Genomic DNA, 12,816 nt, shown 5'->3' on the forward strand with positions numbered 1-12,816 from the left:
TCACTTCTGAATCTGACAGCTCCAATAAAGAAAAAGCAACATTATGAAAATGTTGGAAAAGTGCCCAAACAAAATAAGTTCTCATCAGAACTGGTCCATTAGATAAGATCAAGAATTTCACATGCCATTGGTTTTATATATATATGTATATGTATATGTATACACACACACACACACACACACACACACACACACACACATATATATATATATATATATATATATATATATATATATATATATCATCAGTGGGTTTTCAAATTAACAGTCATTAAAATTTGGAATCATTCTCTTTTTCTTAATTTGTTCCAGTGAAATTTACTGACCTTCACAGCTAGTATTATGAGTAGTATATATGCTGGCAAAGCCATATATATGTATGCGTGTGTGTGTGTGTGTGTGTGTGTGTGTGTGTGTGTGTGTGTGTGTGTAGGAGATTGGAACTAGGAGGAAATACTGATAAAGACAGACACAGAAAGTACAAAGGGTGAGAAGGAAACACAGGTTAATATCAAAATCTTCTATATTAAAGTAATAGCCTATCGTTTTTCATATATGAAAGGCTGGCTGGTATGCTCCATTCCTCCACTCTGACCATCTGAGACTCCATTTATTTCAGGAGAAAACTACTGCTGGGTGCCTGGTGGTCAGGCAGTGATGGTGGAACTGCCCTGGCATCTGCTAGAGTCTGCTCCGTCCTCTCCACCAGCTTAGTGCTGATGGCCAGTGAAGAGCCACTGAACCTGCATCTCATAGGACCTGGCTTCCAGCTGGACTGGTTTTGAGCTTCTTCTGCCAGGCTTAGCAAGGACCAAAGAGTTGTGACTTGGTATCATCTTGGCTTGTGGAGTTCCTGAGTCTCCACTGCCATCTGATATCAGCCATTTCATTGTTTAAAAAAAAAACTAAACTGTAACACCAGTGGAAATTCATTTTCCACCTTCCTCAGTAAGATCAAAAACCTGGCCTGGTCCCCAGGCCATGGACCTCATCCTGAGCACTCTAAGCATCCCTTGAGCAGGGAACAGGACCTTAGGACTTTTGATATCAAGGTCCTCCCATTCTCATCAAGAAGCAAGCTAAACCTGGACCTAATCACAGCACATGGAACTCAGACCAGCCCACGAGATACTGAATGACAGGCAGAGACACTTGGAGGCAAGGAAGGAGAGGAAACTGTGGTCAGGATGTAATATATGAGAAAAGAATAAGTTTGAAAAATACGTTTTAAAAACTTGGAGTCATCAGCACAAATCTCTATGATCCAATGTGTCCCTGTGAGAAGATGGGAGACTGGGACAAGAAAATGGGCCAGAAGCTCATGGAACAGGCGGCTGTAAGAAGCAACAATGAGAGACAGCATCTCTACAGTGCAGAAGGTGAGAACCCACTCCCTAAAATTGTCCTCTTTCCCCCACATGTATACATACATACATACATACATACATACATACATACATACATGTATACAATTTTTAAAATACCTGTCTAAAACTGTGTGACTAAAGGGTTAAACACTATCTAATGTCTTCCAAATTCTCCTTTAGACTCTAAGTCAAAGGACTTTTGATTGTTTACTTTCTCAGAGAATTCCTCAACTCCACAACAAGCAAAAGCCTCACATCTCCCCCACGGTATCACACCAAGTGACCAAGTGTCCACAGACTGATAAAAGCCCACACTGCCATTTCTATTTATTTCTTCATTTCATGAGTGAGACTACACTGCTTCCAATTTTGTCACTTGATAATTTGGTTCGTGTCAGTGTCAGTGTCTATCACCTCGGGGAGAAGGAAAAGAGGAAGGTAAGCAGCAACAACTTACTTTTCGTGGTTTTTCCCTCTGAATATATATTTTTTTCTGACACTACATTTTCAGGTAGATGAAAAAGGAATCCTTGCCAAGATCTAAGAAGGAGAAATGTGTTGTTACTCCCTGGTAGAATAAATTGGGTGGTGGTTGTCACCTCTAGCTGATTACCACACTTAGGTGAAGGGTAGCGCTTTAAAGCACTTTTTCCTGAACAACACTTGGAAATGCACTACATATAATATATATTACAAATGCTTATACATTAGGCATATAGTCTCATCCTTTATTTGATTTGTCAGAAAGCACTGTTGAAAACCAGGGATCTGATCACCTGTGGCATATTCTGGGGAAAATATTATTAACAATGGAGACCCTGAAAGCTTACATTTAGTTTCACATATTCATAGTGCATACTGACATTCAATTTCAATTCAGTTGCCAAAAATAAACTGCTGCCCATACTTAGACTAATAAAAGTTTCTACTAATGACAGTGGGAGCCTTTTTACCATCGTTATATTCTTTCAATCTTTTCCTAAGATTGGCTTCCACTAAAACAGTTGCTAGTAAAGACAAACAATGTCTATAGGCTTAAAGGTAGTCTTTGAGAGTCTACAATCTGTTTGAGAGTGTTTCCCGATGCTGATTCTCCAGCAACAAACAACTTCTAATGCCCCTTTTAGTGGGAGGAATACACACACAAAATCCAGTATGGTACTTTACATATAATTCATTAGATGGAGTGGGAAGAACTGACATAGGGAAGAGAAAAGAAAGTGTAATAAGCATAGTCAAATTGTCATGAAAGGCCTCCTGAAGAGGGGATACTTGGAGAGAGAGCTGATGGAAGAATAGGAACAGAGCTACTCCAGGGATATTCGGGAAGAAAATTATAAGAGGCCATGGGAACAACAAACATAAAGGTCTTCGGGTAACTGTGTTTACAGCAGAGAGCAGTGAGCACTGGTGGAGCTGGTGGATCTCAACTCTTTGAAATTTGTTTTGGAAGTCCCTGTGAATTTGTAATCCTAGCTTGACAGTGTGATTCTGTTTTCTTCTCCCTGACTTTCTAGTTGCATCTTTTATTGAATGGAAAATAGAATGTGGTCAATAGCTAGGAAATCTCTATGCTTATTGGCTAGGAAGTTAGTAGGTGAGTATAGCCACTTCAAACTTGCAAATGTTTAAGGGCTTTAGAAGGAAAAAGGAACTGGTTGTATCCAGAGCTTGTAATCAGAAGATACAAGCATATAAACAGAAACACTAATCTAGGATATGGAGCTTGTTGCCCAGAAGGATTATCATCATTACTAGGAAGTTATTCATGCTTGAGGAAAGGATGGAGGCAAAGTGAGCATGAATCTTAAAGTGAGGATTGTGTTCAATGCCTTCTAATGTACTAAATTAAAAAGTGCGGATATCTGTTCAAGGTGAATCAATGGGCAGGTACAGGGAAAGGGGAGCACAGAGGGGATAAAAAGTAGATGGCAGGAGAGACTCTGTTTGAGAGGTCTGTATAAGAGATCTGAAAAGTTACCAAGAGAACAAAGACCATTTGCAGTCCTTCAGAAAAGCGTAACAAGAGCAAAGTATACACCCTCCCTGGTAAATTGTACCTCTTCTCAGACATAGCCTTTGCCTCTTCAGTAGTCTCAGCCAATCCAGCCACCTTATACTAATGACCCCCCTCAAATAACCATGTTTTCTTTATTTCTTTCTTCATACCAGATTTTCTCCAAAATTCACATATTGTCCAAAAGTTTTGACATTCTGAAACTGTTTGAGGAATGCCCACACATATTGAAATGTCTAGACCAATGCTTCTCAACCTCTACCTAGAAGACATTCTGAGGCAAACCAATATCTCCAGGCTTCTTCTCCATGTTTGATGTACATCCATAAAAAGCCACAAAGATTCGTGTGTGTGTGCGTGTGTGTGTGTGTGTATGCTCGTGTGTGTGCGCTCACTATTCCAAAGACTATAGGTCAAATATTTTTACTAGGGAAAACATTGGCCTACTCCCATCCCTACACATACACACACACACACACACACACACACACACACACACACACACACTCCTTTTGCTCACTGATAAAATGTGACTATTTGGGTAAAAGCAAGGATGATATATTAATATATATGTGCATATATACATATATATGACATGGTATTTGCTTCATATGCCTTTTAATTGTCTTAAATTTTGGCTCTGGATAAAAGAAATTTTGAATATATGCTCCATTCTAGGCCTAAATTCACTTACTTCTTGACTCAGTAAATAGCTGGGGATATCTCATGAAATAAAAAGGAGTGGCAGATTGCTTACCCCAAATTGTTATTCCTAATGAATCACCTAGAAAATTGTATTATCTGGCCAACTGATAAAAACCATTCTAAGAGGATATTAAGCTAGTTCGGCCACATTTTCACACTTTACTACTGACTAACACCTTTGGGTAAACACCAAAGGATGCAATCCTTAAAAAGAAAACAACAACAACAAAAAACAAAAACAAAAACACAAAACACAGATCTTTACAAACAACCTAGAAAACAGAGAAAAATGGAGCCACCAAGGTGGCTCAGTAAAAGTGATTGCTGTGCCATACTGGTGATAAAAGTTCAATCCATCAGGACCCAGAACTGACTCCACAAGGCACAAAGTTGTCCTTTGGCCTTGACATGCTAGCATGTATGCATGTTTCTCTGTCTCTCTGTCTGTCTCTGTGTCTGTCTCTGTGTCTCTGTCTCTGTCTGTCTGTCTGTCTGTCTGTCTGTCTGTCTGTCTCTCTCTCTCTCTCTCTCTCTCTCTCTCTCTCTCTCTCTCTCTCTCTCTCACACACACACACACATATACATATACACAAACACAAATTATAAATATTTTTCTTTAAAATCTTAAGAAGTACATTATCATATCTCTATTTGGACACAACCAACTAATATAATGCATGTCCTTACTAAAACCATTAAATATAGAGAGAAAAGAGCTGTATATAGGAACAATAGGGTCACACTTCCCAAAGCAGATTCTGAGTAGCTGTATTATATTTATTTGTAAACCCACTAGTATTTTTTGTCCTATAAAGAAGCAGAAAGTAGTTTTTTAAGTCTAAGGTCCCTGTGTGCCTCCCCCCAACACTAGCTACTAGTCCATGTACTGAAGAGTTTTCTTATTCTGCATACAGTGATCTTCAGACAGAAATAAAACATAATCAATGTGCCCTAGGATTCAAGTAGTATCTAGTTAGGAGGACCAAGGGCATCAGGAAGGGAAGAAGGAAAAATGAGTAAGCTAGGATTCCATAACCTTGATACCACTGATATGTTGACCCAAATAAGCCTCTGTTGGAGGTGACAGTTCTATGCACAGTAGATTGGTTAGTAATCTCAATTTACTATGCCTCTGTCATACCTCTCGCAGTCCACGGTGAGAATGAAAGATGTTTATAGACATTGTCAAATGTCCCATTGACATCAAAATGTATCCTTGTTGAGAACAAGTAGTTTAAATCAAATGAATATATTAGTTTTCTCCAGTTATCCCTCTTAATTACAGACATATGGATGGACAAAAACTATATGTTATTTCTACCATTGTCCAAAATGAAACTATCATTGCCTGCATCTTTCAGTTATTTACAATGTAAAACTAAGAGGTAGGGAGCATCCTTCCCAATTCCCACCTCCAAAAATTTAAGAAATATATATAAACAAAGAACACTGATAGAAACTGATGAACTGATAGAAAGGGTAAACTCATTTAAGGAAGACCAAAATGGGCAGAAAACAGAACAAGACCTTAGATCACTTAGGATGACTAGTTCAGATACAAGAATGAGACAAGTCTTACAGATGAAGAGAAAGGGGAAGAAACTGTAGCCTATAAAAGAAGAACATCTAGAATCCCGCATGTGTATAATCATACCTATATGTATGTTTTAGTATGTGGACAGGGTAGAGAATAGATGTGCATATGTATATTGTGTTAAAAAATATTTCACAAGGTAAGGCCAAATAATTATTACTATAAGGGCCAAGAAAAAAGGAATAAAGAGCTAACATTTGAACATATGAACGTCAACATGCCAGCTCAAGCAGATGGAAGCAGGTGCAAGCAAAGAGGTAATGTCTAAACCTACACATGAATGCCATCAGGAAGTAGGAAAACAGCATGGCTTACTGAAAAATAGAATCAGACTGTCACTATCATTAATCCTATCATTCAGCCTTTTGAGACCCACTGAGTTTACAGTGAAGGTCCACTAAGAACCAGATATTGTGATGTCATTTTTCAGAATCATAAATATAACCCCCCTTCACTCAACCATCAAGAAGAGTCAGTCTAGCAGTCAACTTCATGAAGAGTAAATAAATTCATTCTGGAAGGGAAGAAACACACTGAGATTTCCAGCCTTTGTTGCTTATGCTTTGAATAGCATCATCAGGAAATAAAAGAAGCTTCCAGTACACTCTCTAGCATCAGCATCAGGGATAAAAAGTCTTATATAATGTTGTATGTGAGTTCCAGAAAATCTCTAGCTTCCCCTCCCCCTTGAGGAGGAAAGCTCTGATTTACAGCACTGATTTACAAGGAGACCCTCTTACTGTCCAGTCAGCTGAATTTCTGCGAAATTTAGGTGCCCAAGGGTTGAGCTGCTGTTTTGAATTAGTTCCTTTTGCCAAGGGATATAAGAAAAGGCTCCCGTTGGAAGCCTGCAAAAACAGCTCATTACTGTGCAATCCATTCCCTCGCCACCTCACAGAAGACTCAGGCTGAAATGCTTTGTTGCCACTGTCTGATAACAGAGGTGGTGGCCTGCATACTAACCAGAAAGCAGCAGTGAAGGAGATGTTTTCCCAGAAAATCTGTCTCTTCTGCAAGTAGAAAAACAACAAAGCAAAACCACACAGGTCCCCGTTCACAAATCTCAAGTGGGTAGAGCTGCAAATTTCATGGGAAAGATTGGGAAGGTTAGGTGCTGGTGCCTGGTTTGGTATAAGCTGTTTTCAGTGCTTCCCTTTTGCAAGCTCAAACACACTGCAGTCAGTTTGCTCAAATGAGTGCAAACAAAGGAATAAATTTGTTTGAAAGGGCAGGCTTCATTATACTCTAATTAATGTAAATCTCACCCACAGAGAGGAACCAAAATAAATAGCTATAGTAATTAAAGTTTAGAGGGTTTTTGTTTTGTTTTGTTTTGTTTTGGTTAGGGCAGGGGCAGTTCTGTAGTGCCTGAAAGGGATTCAGAATTGATGGGGGATTTCAGGGATGATTTTTTTTTGTAGAATGATTTTTAGAAAAACAAACACCCTAAAACAGTGGAATTGGTAATCCCTAAAGCAGGTCAGCAAAATTCTTTTTTTTTTTAAATGAATGAAGAAAATAGAGTATGTTCTCTCAAAGGGGCTTGTGGAAACCAAGAAAAAAAGTCAAGTTTCAAAATTTCTTGAAAAGTCTTTTTTTTTTAACCTGAAACAATAAAGGAAAAGAAAATGAAATCGTTAAGCCCTGTCATATTTAAACGCATAGACCAGTAGAGCTGAAAAATGAAACTGACTTTATTGTTCAACAGACAATGGAAAATTGTATGATGCCAAAGTCTCCTCAAGTCTCCCCATGTAGACAATCTAGAGAGGGTCAAAAAAGCACTGTTGCCAAACAGGGAAAGATTCTGAAATGAATTATTTAATTGGTTAGGGAGGGCATTGTAAAGTCTCTAGGAAGGGTCATTGTTGGCCTTATGTAACAAAACCCTGGTTAAGTTCTAAAAGTAGCCCAAGATATGTTCCATGGAAATTCTGCCAGGTTCATGGCCATGTAGCATTCACTTGAATGATAAAACCCTTAGCAAAAAATTAGCACGTGCTCACTTTTATTTTTCAAGCTGCAATGATGAGCCAACATGGTCTGTTAACAACAGAAGTCTGAGGAGCACAAACATTTATATGACCAGTGGGGAAAGCAATACCTTAAAAGCTGCCTTTTAATTGTGACAAGTCTAAACTACCTTATGAGAGAGTTAAGTAATTAGAAATCCTTGGCAGTGAGGTGTTGGCAAGCAGAGGAGAGGGCCAAAGGGCTCAAATGAGCCTATTGTGCCTGATAACCACAAGAAGACCAGTGTGGATAGAGAAAAATGAAGGTTTTTCTACTTATTTTGTAATATTTACTTATTTCTTTATTTACAAGGAATAAAGAGAGTAGGTGGCATGTTCATCAGAACTCTCTACAGAAACAGAGCTAATAGGGGACAAATGAATGGATCTCTTTGTTTAGCTCACTTACATAGACACACAAAATTAACAATCAGAGATAGGGTTAAGTTCGGTCTAGCACATGATAGGACATGGACTTTTATTCACATTTGGTGGAAATCCATTAAAGAAATTTAAACAAGGAGTCATAAAGTCTTTAAAATGTACTCTCATGTGTGAAGTCAACTCTATAGGGGATTAAAATTCAAAGGAGAGAAGGAAGTTAAGAGCTTTATTATGGCAGCCCAGGAGAATGATGCTACTTTATAGTAAATTATAATAATGGACAGTCATCTAGTATATTACTTACGAGTTGCTGGAGTTTTTAAGACTTGAGGACAGATATAGGGTAGGAAGGAGATAAAAAGGAACCCTACATGTCTTGTGGACTCTTACCTCTAGTGCATTTTTAGAGCTACAAGAAGGAAAAACACTTGAAGAGCAGAGAATTTGAGGGGAAAGTGTGGATGAGGGCATGCCAAGTCAAAGATGCTGGCAAAGGGTCAAGTCAATGGTAGCTGGATATGAGACTATGAAGCAGCAGTTATACATTAGAATTATAATACTTACCTGGAAGAGAAGCTAACATGGTCAAAAAGGTGGTTTTCCCAGGGTGAGGTTTGCCCATTGTACTCTGGGTGAACTGACCCCTCTGATTTCCTGAGGGGTCAGACAAGGAAATGAACCACAAAGAGATGAAAATAAAAACTTGGTTCAGATTGACTCTATTAACCTGGATCAAGACTTCAAGCTACTTGATGCCAAGCAGTTTATTTTCAACAAATTTAATCACAGTATAATTTGGGGGAAAGTTTTCCCTGATGTAATACAATCCCCACTACAAAAGGAAGCATAAGTACATAAAAATTCCACTCAGGTTACATGCCATTTCTTCCAAGAAGATGGGTTCTAAAGATAGGCTACTTGTACTAGCTTAAAGGCCGAAGGACTACCTACAGAGCAAATGCAGTAAGGAAGGCAAAGAAGGGGGGAGGAAAGAAGGAGAGATCTGAACAATGACACAATGTCATCTTGTGAAATTGTCCAGATGGGAGATGCAATAGCATGTCTATATGTTGCTGGTACAGAGAGAAAAGCAGATCAGGTGTTTAAATTTAGTAAGTAAAGAGAGGGAGATCATGAGTTACTTACTGAAAAGGGATGTAGGAGATGAACTAGGGTATCAGTAGATTCTAGAGAGGAATGCTAACTGAATGGCTGTAACAGGAAGAAAAGGGAAAATGGAGAGTCTAAGATGTTCACAAATAAGTTCATAGAGTTAGTGGGAAAGGGTAAAAGTAGTCCCCTTCTGAGTATTTCTATTTTTCTGAATGAATTAAGAAACAAGGTTATTAGGAAGTGTGAGGCAAAGAAATCCATACTGAAGTTTTAGAAGATGAAAAAGGATAGCATGGTAATGGTGTCAAACACTGGGGAAGCAAACTGACTGAATAAGTAAAATTGGATGTTCAAAGTTGAAATTTAAGGCCATGAATTTACAGTGATGCCAGTAGCTGGGGAATATATTTTTCCTCAGTTGCTTTGGAGTTTACTTTGGGTGAGGAAGATCAGTAACTCACAAGCCATCGATTTAAGTACAAAATCTGCTTGGGTATAAAAATTACTGAAAAGCAATTACCAGAATAATAATAACAAAGAAGAAAAAGCAGCAAGGAAGTAAGGAACATGACCTAAAATTTTCCAAGAATGGGGATATGTCTTTGATATATGGTTATAACAGAGAATTTCTAGTAGAACGAAAGGCTAATAGGATAGTGGCATGTTTTCCAAAGGAGCTTTGGCTTTCAGAGGTTGGGATGGAAGAGTAAGGACAAATGTCAGCAAGCCTAAAAGCAATGTGGATGAGGATGGGAAATGGTAGGAAAACAGATCAGTACATCTCAGCTGAAGCAGTACTGTCTTCTACAGGATGTATGTGGAAATGTCTGAAGACTTCTTGATTGTCACACCTGGAAAGAGGATGCTAGTGACTTCTACAGGGTAGAGACCACAGTGCCTAGGTTTTCTCATCACAGACTGATCCAGCCCCAGACATCAACTGTAACAAAGCTGGCAAATTATGTCAGATCAGGAAAGTAAAAGGAATTTTTTTGGTTTGGAGGGTATTTTTGTTTTTTATTTTGATTTGGTTTTGGTTTTTCAAGACAAGGTTTCTCTATGTAGCCCTGTTTGTCCTGGAACTTGTTCTGTAGGCCAGGCTGGCCTTGAACTCAAAGTGCTGGAATAAAAGGTGTGTACCACCACTGACAAGCTTGAGCGTATTTTTAGGAGAAGAGGATTTGGCATATATGTGTTGGCATGAAGAGTAAAGATGGTTTTAGAAATTTAATTCAAAGTAGAAGAGAAATAACGCTTTATGTGATGGGGGTCTGGGCATTAAGAAGATTGCCTATTTCTTAGTATGGATAGAATATAGGATGTGTTTTGTCCTGAGGGGAAAAATGGAAGATGAGCTCTGCTTATACTTTTCCTTTAATTTTGGGTGAGTTACAGAAATGGAATTTTGTATAGCTTCAAGAAAAATGTTGGCAAAAGCTCGGAGTCATAAAATTCCATATTAAAATGTCATTTTAGAAATTATGACTCTTAATATGTACTGTAGTATGATTTAAAAGTATTATACTCTCTTCCATTCATCTATAAATATCTATTCTATTTTCCCTTCCTCCGGAGATCCATCCCTCCCACTGGTTCCTTACTCCACACTTGACCTCTGCAGTTATATGAATTGTAGCCTGCTTACAGAGGACTTAACAGCTAAATCGACATATAAGCAAATAAATATCATATTTGTCTTTAGTGTTCATGATACTGGAATGTATGCTACCAAAGAAGAAAAGGTAAACACCAACCCAGGTACCCTTAAATTTACAATGATGACCTTGCAGCAATAGTAACACAAAGATTGTGGGCATAACCAACCAAAATCTGATTGGATTTAAGGACCATTCAATGAGATGGAACCGATCTCTGACACTGGGTAGCTAAGAACCTAAAACTAGATCGATCAGGGACCTAAGGGAAAACCAAATACTACTGTTCTTTTAATGAAATGTAGCAATAAAATGACTCCTAATGACATTCTGCTATACTCAGATAAGTATTAATGATCAGCCACCATCAGAGAAACGTCCTCTTGGGATCAAATACAGAAACCCACAACTGGACAATGTGCAGAGAGTAAGGGAACTTGTGACACACAGCTCTACATTAGATCCCTCCATCAAATCCATCCCCCTCAGAGCTCAAGGAATCCTGCAGAAGGGCAGAAAGATTGTCATAACCAGAGGGGGTGGAGGACAACAAAGAAACAAGGTCTTCTAGGTCTTCTTAAATACAGCAGGACTGGTACACATATGAATACACAGAGATTGGCAGCATGTACAGGTCTTGCACAGATCTAAACCAGATTGGGTCCCAGTGCTGAGAAGGGAAGTGAGCACAAGTACTCACCTCTAACCTAGAAGCCAACTCTAACTGCTTGCAAAAAAAAAGTTTTCTCCAACAGAGAAATGAACACAAAATGAATTCCATTGCATTTTGGAGGATTTCTGTCTTGTAATTCTTTGGTCAAGTCTTTTTATTTTTAATCTTACATGTCTTTTGAGTATATATTATAGTTTATGAGTTTGTGTGTTTTATGGGATTTCTGTGTATGCGAACGTGTGTCTTTGTATCTATATGTGTTTCTTGTGCTTTTATTTCTGCAGCTCTCATTCTTCCATTTGTTTGTTTCCTATTCCAGTCTGTTTTTCTCTTATTATTATTCTTTAGATACCTGTTTGTTTTCTAACAAAAGAGAGGAAAAGTGTGAGGATTTGTATGGGAGACGATATGGGAAGGATCTTGGAGGACAGGAAACCACAATCAGAATATACTTTAATATATATATATATATATATATATATATATATATAATTTCAATTTTAAAAATGTTTTTAAAACTATAGTGTTATTGTGCCAATGGGATATACCTTCTTTTCATGGACAAAATTATCAATTGAACAAGTATATATTTCTTGGATATGTTTTTCTCAAGCTAGAACAGTGACTTTACTGTTTCCTTAAGTAACTACTCTGTGACAAAAGAATGCATCTTGGTATTTATTTATTTGTTGTAATTTATTGTGTTTGTAGATATCTTACTGAATAAAATAAATAAAAATACCTTTAGTTTTCTGATGACATACCAAAAGGCACAAAAAATTGAAGATGGTTCTTCAAATTCAGTTGTTATATTCTAAAATACAAAAGTATTTAAGATTTTTTTCCATTAGATAAAGTCTACTTTTAAATGTATTACTTTTAGCATATACAAATATTTCTTCGAATCTGGTTAGATACATATGGCTTTGGGGCCAAACTTGCCTAATTATCTAGCCGCAGACTCGAAGACTCTGTCTCATAAACAAAGTGGATACAGCTGCTAAAGAACATTAGAGGTTGACTTCTGACCTCCACATTCATGTTTATACACATCTGCACACACACACACACACACACACACACACACACACACACACACACACAGTTGTTTAAATATCAATAAGGATTTTTATTGTGTGAGTAGCAAGGAGTCTGCTAAAACTGTTTCTGAATAACTTTTATTGAAGTTGTAAATTTGGGGAGTTAGTACCTTCTTGGTACAACTAACAAGAGAAGTACTGTCTGTTAGTGAAGTTGTAACGAACACTTCTACTGGCACCCTAACAAGAATGTAAA

At 37.9% G+C, this 12,816-nt stretch overlaps 1 pseudogene across 1 annotated transcript in view; it reads left to right on the plus strand.

The window, feature by feature from the left end:
- Window positions 1–1,285: 1,285 nt before the first annotated feature.
- LOC311601285 (large ribosomal subunit protein eL29-like) overlaps window positions 1,286–12,816 on the plus strand; it is a 73,819-nt pseudogene continuing 62,288 nt past the window's right edge. The window contains exon 1 of the transcript in view: window positions 1,286–1,379. The product of the transcript in view is annotated as a large ribosomal subunit protein eL29-like (transcript). The remainder of the gene's footprint in view (window positions 1,380–12,816) is intronic.

Source organism: Acomys minous (genome assembly GCF_964271855.1).
Source record: "Acomys minous genome assembly, chromosome: 7".
NCBI classification, from domain to species: Eukaryota; Metazoa; Chordata; class Mammalia; order Rodentia; family Muridae; genus Acomys; species Acomys minous.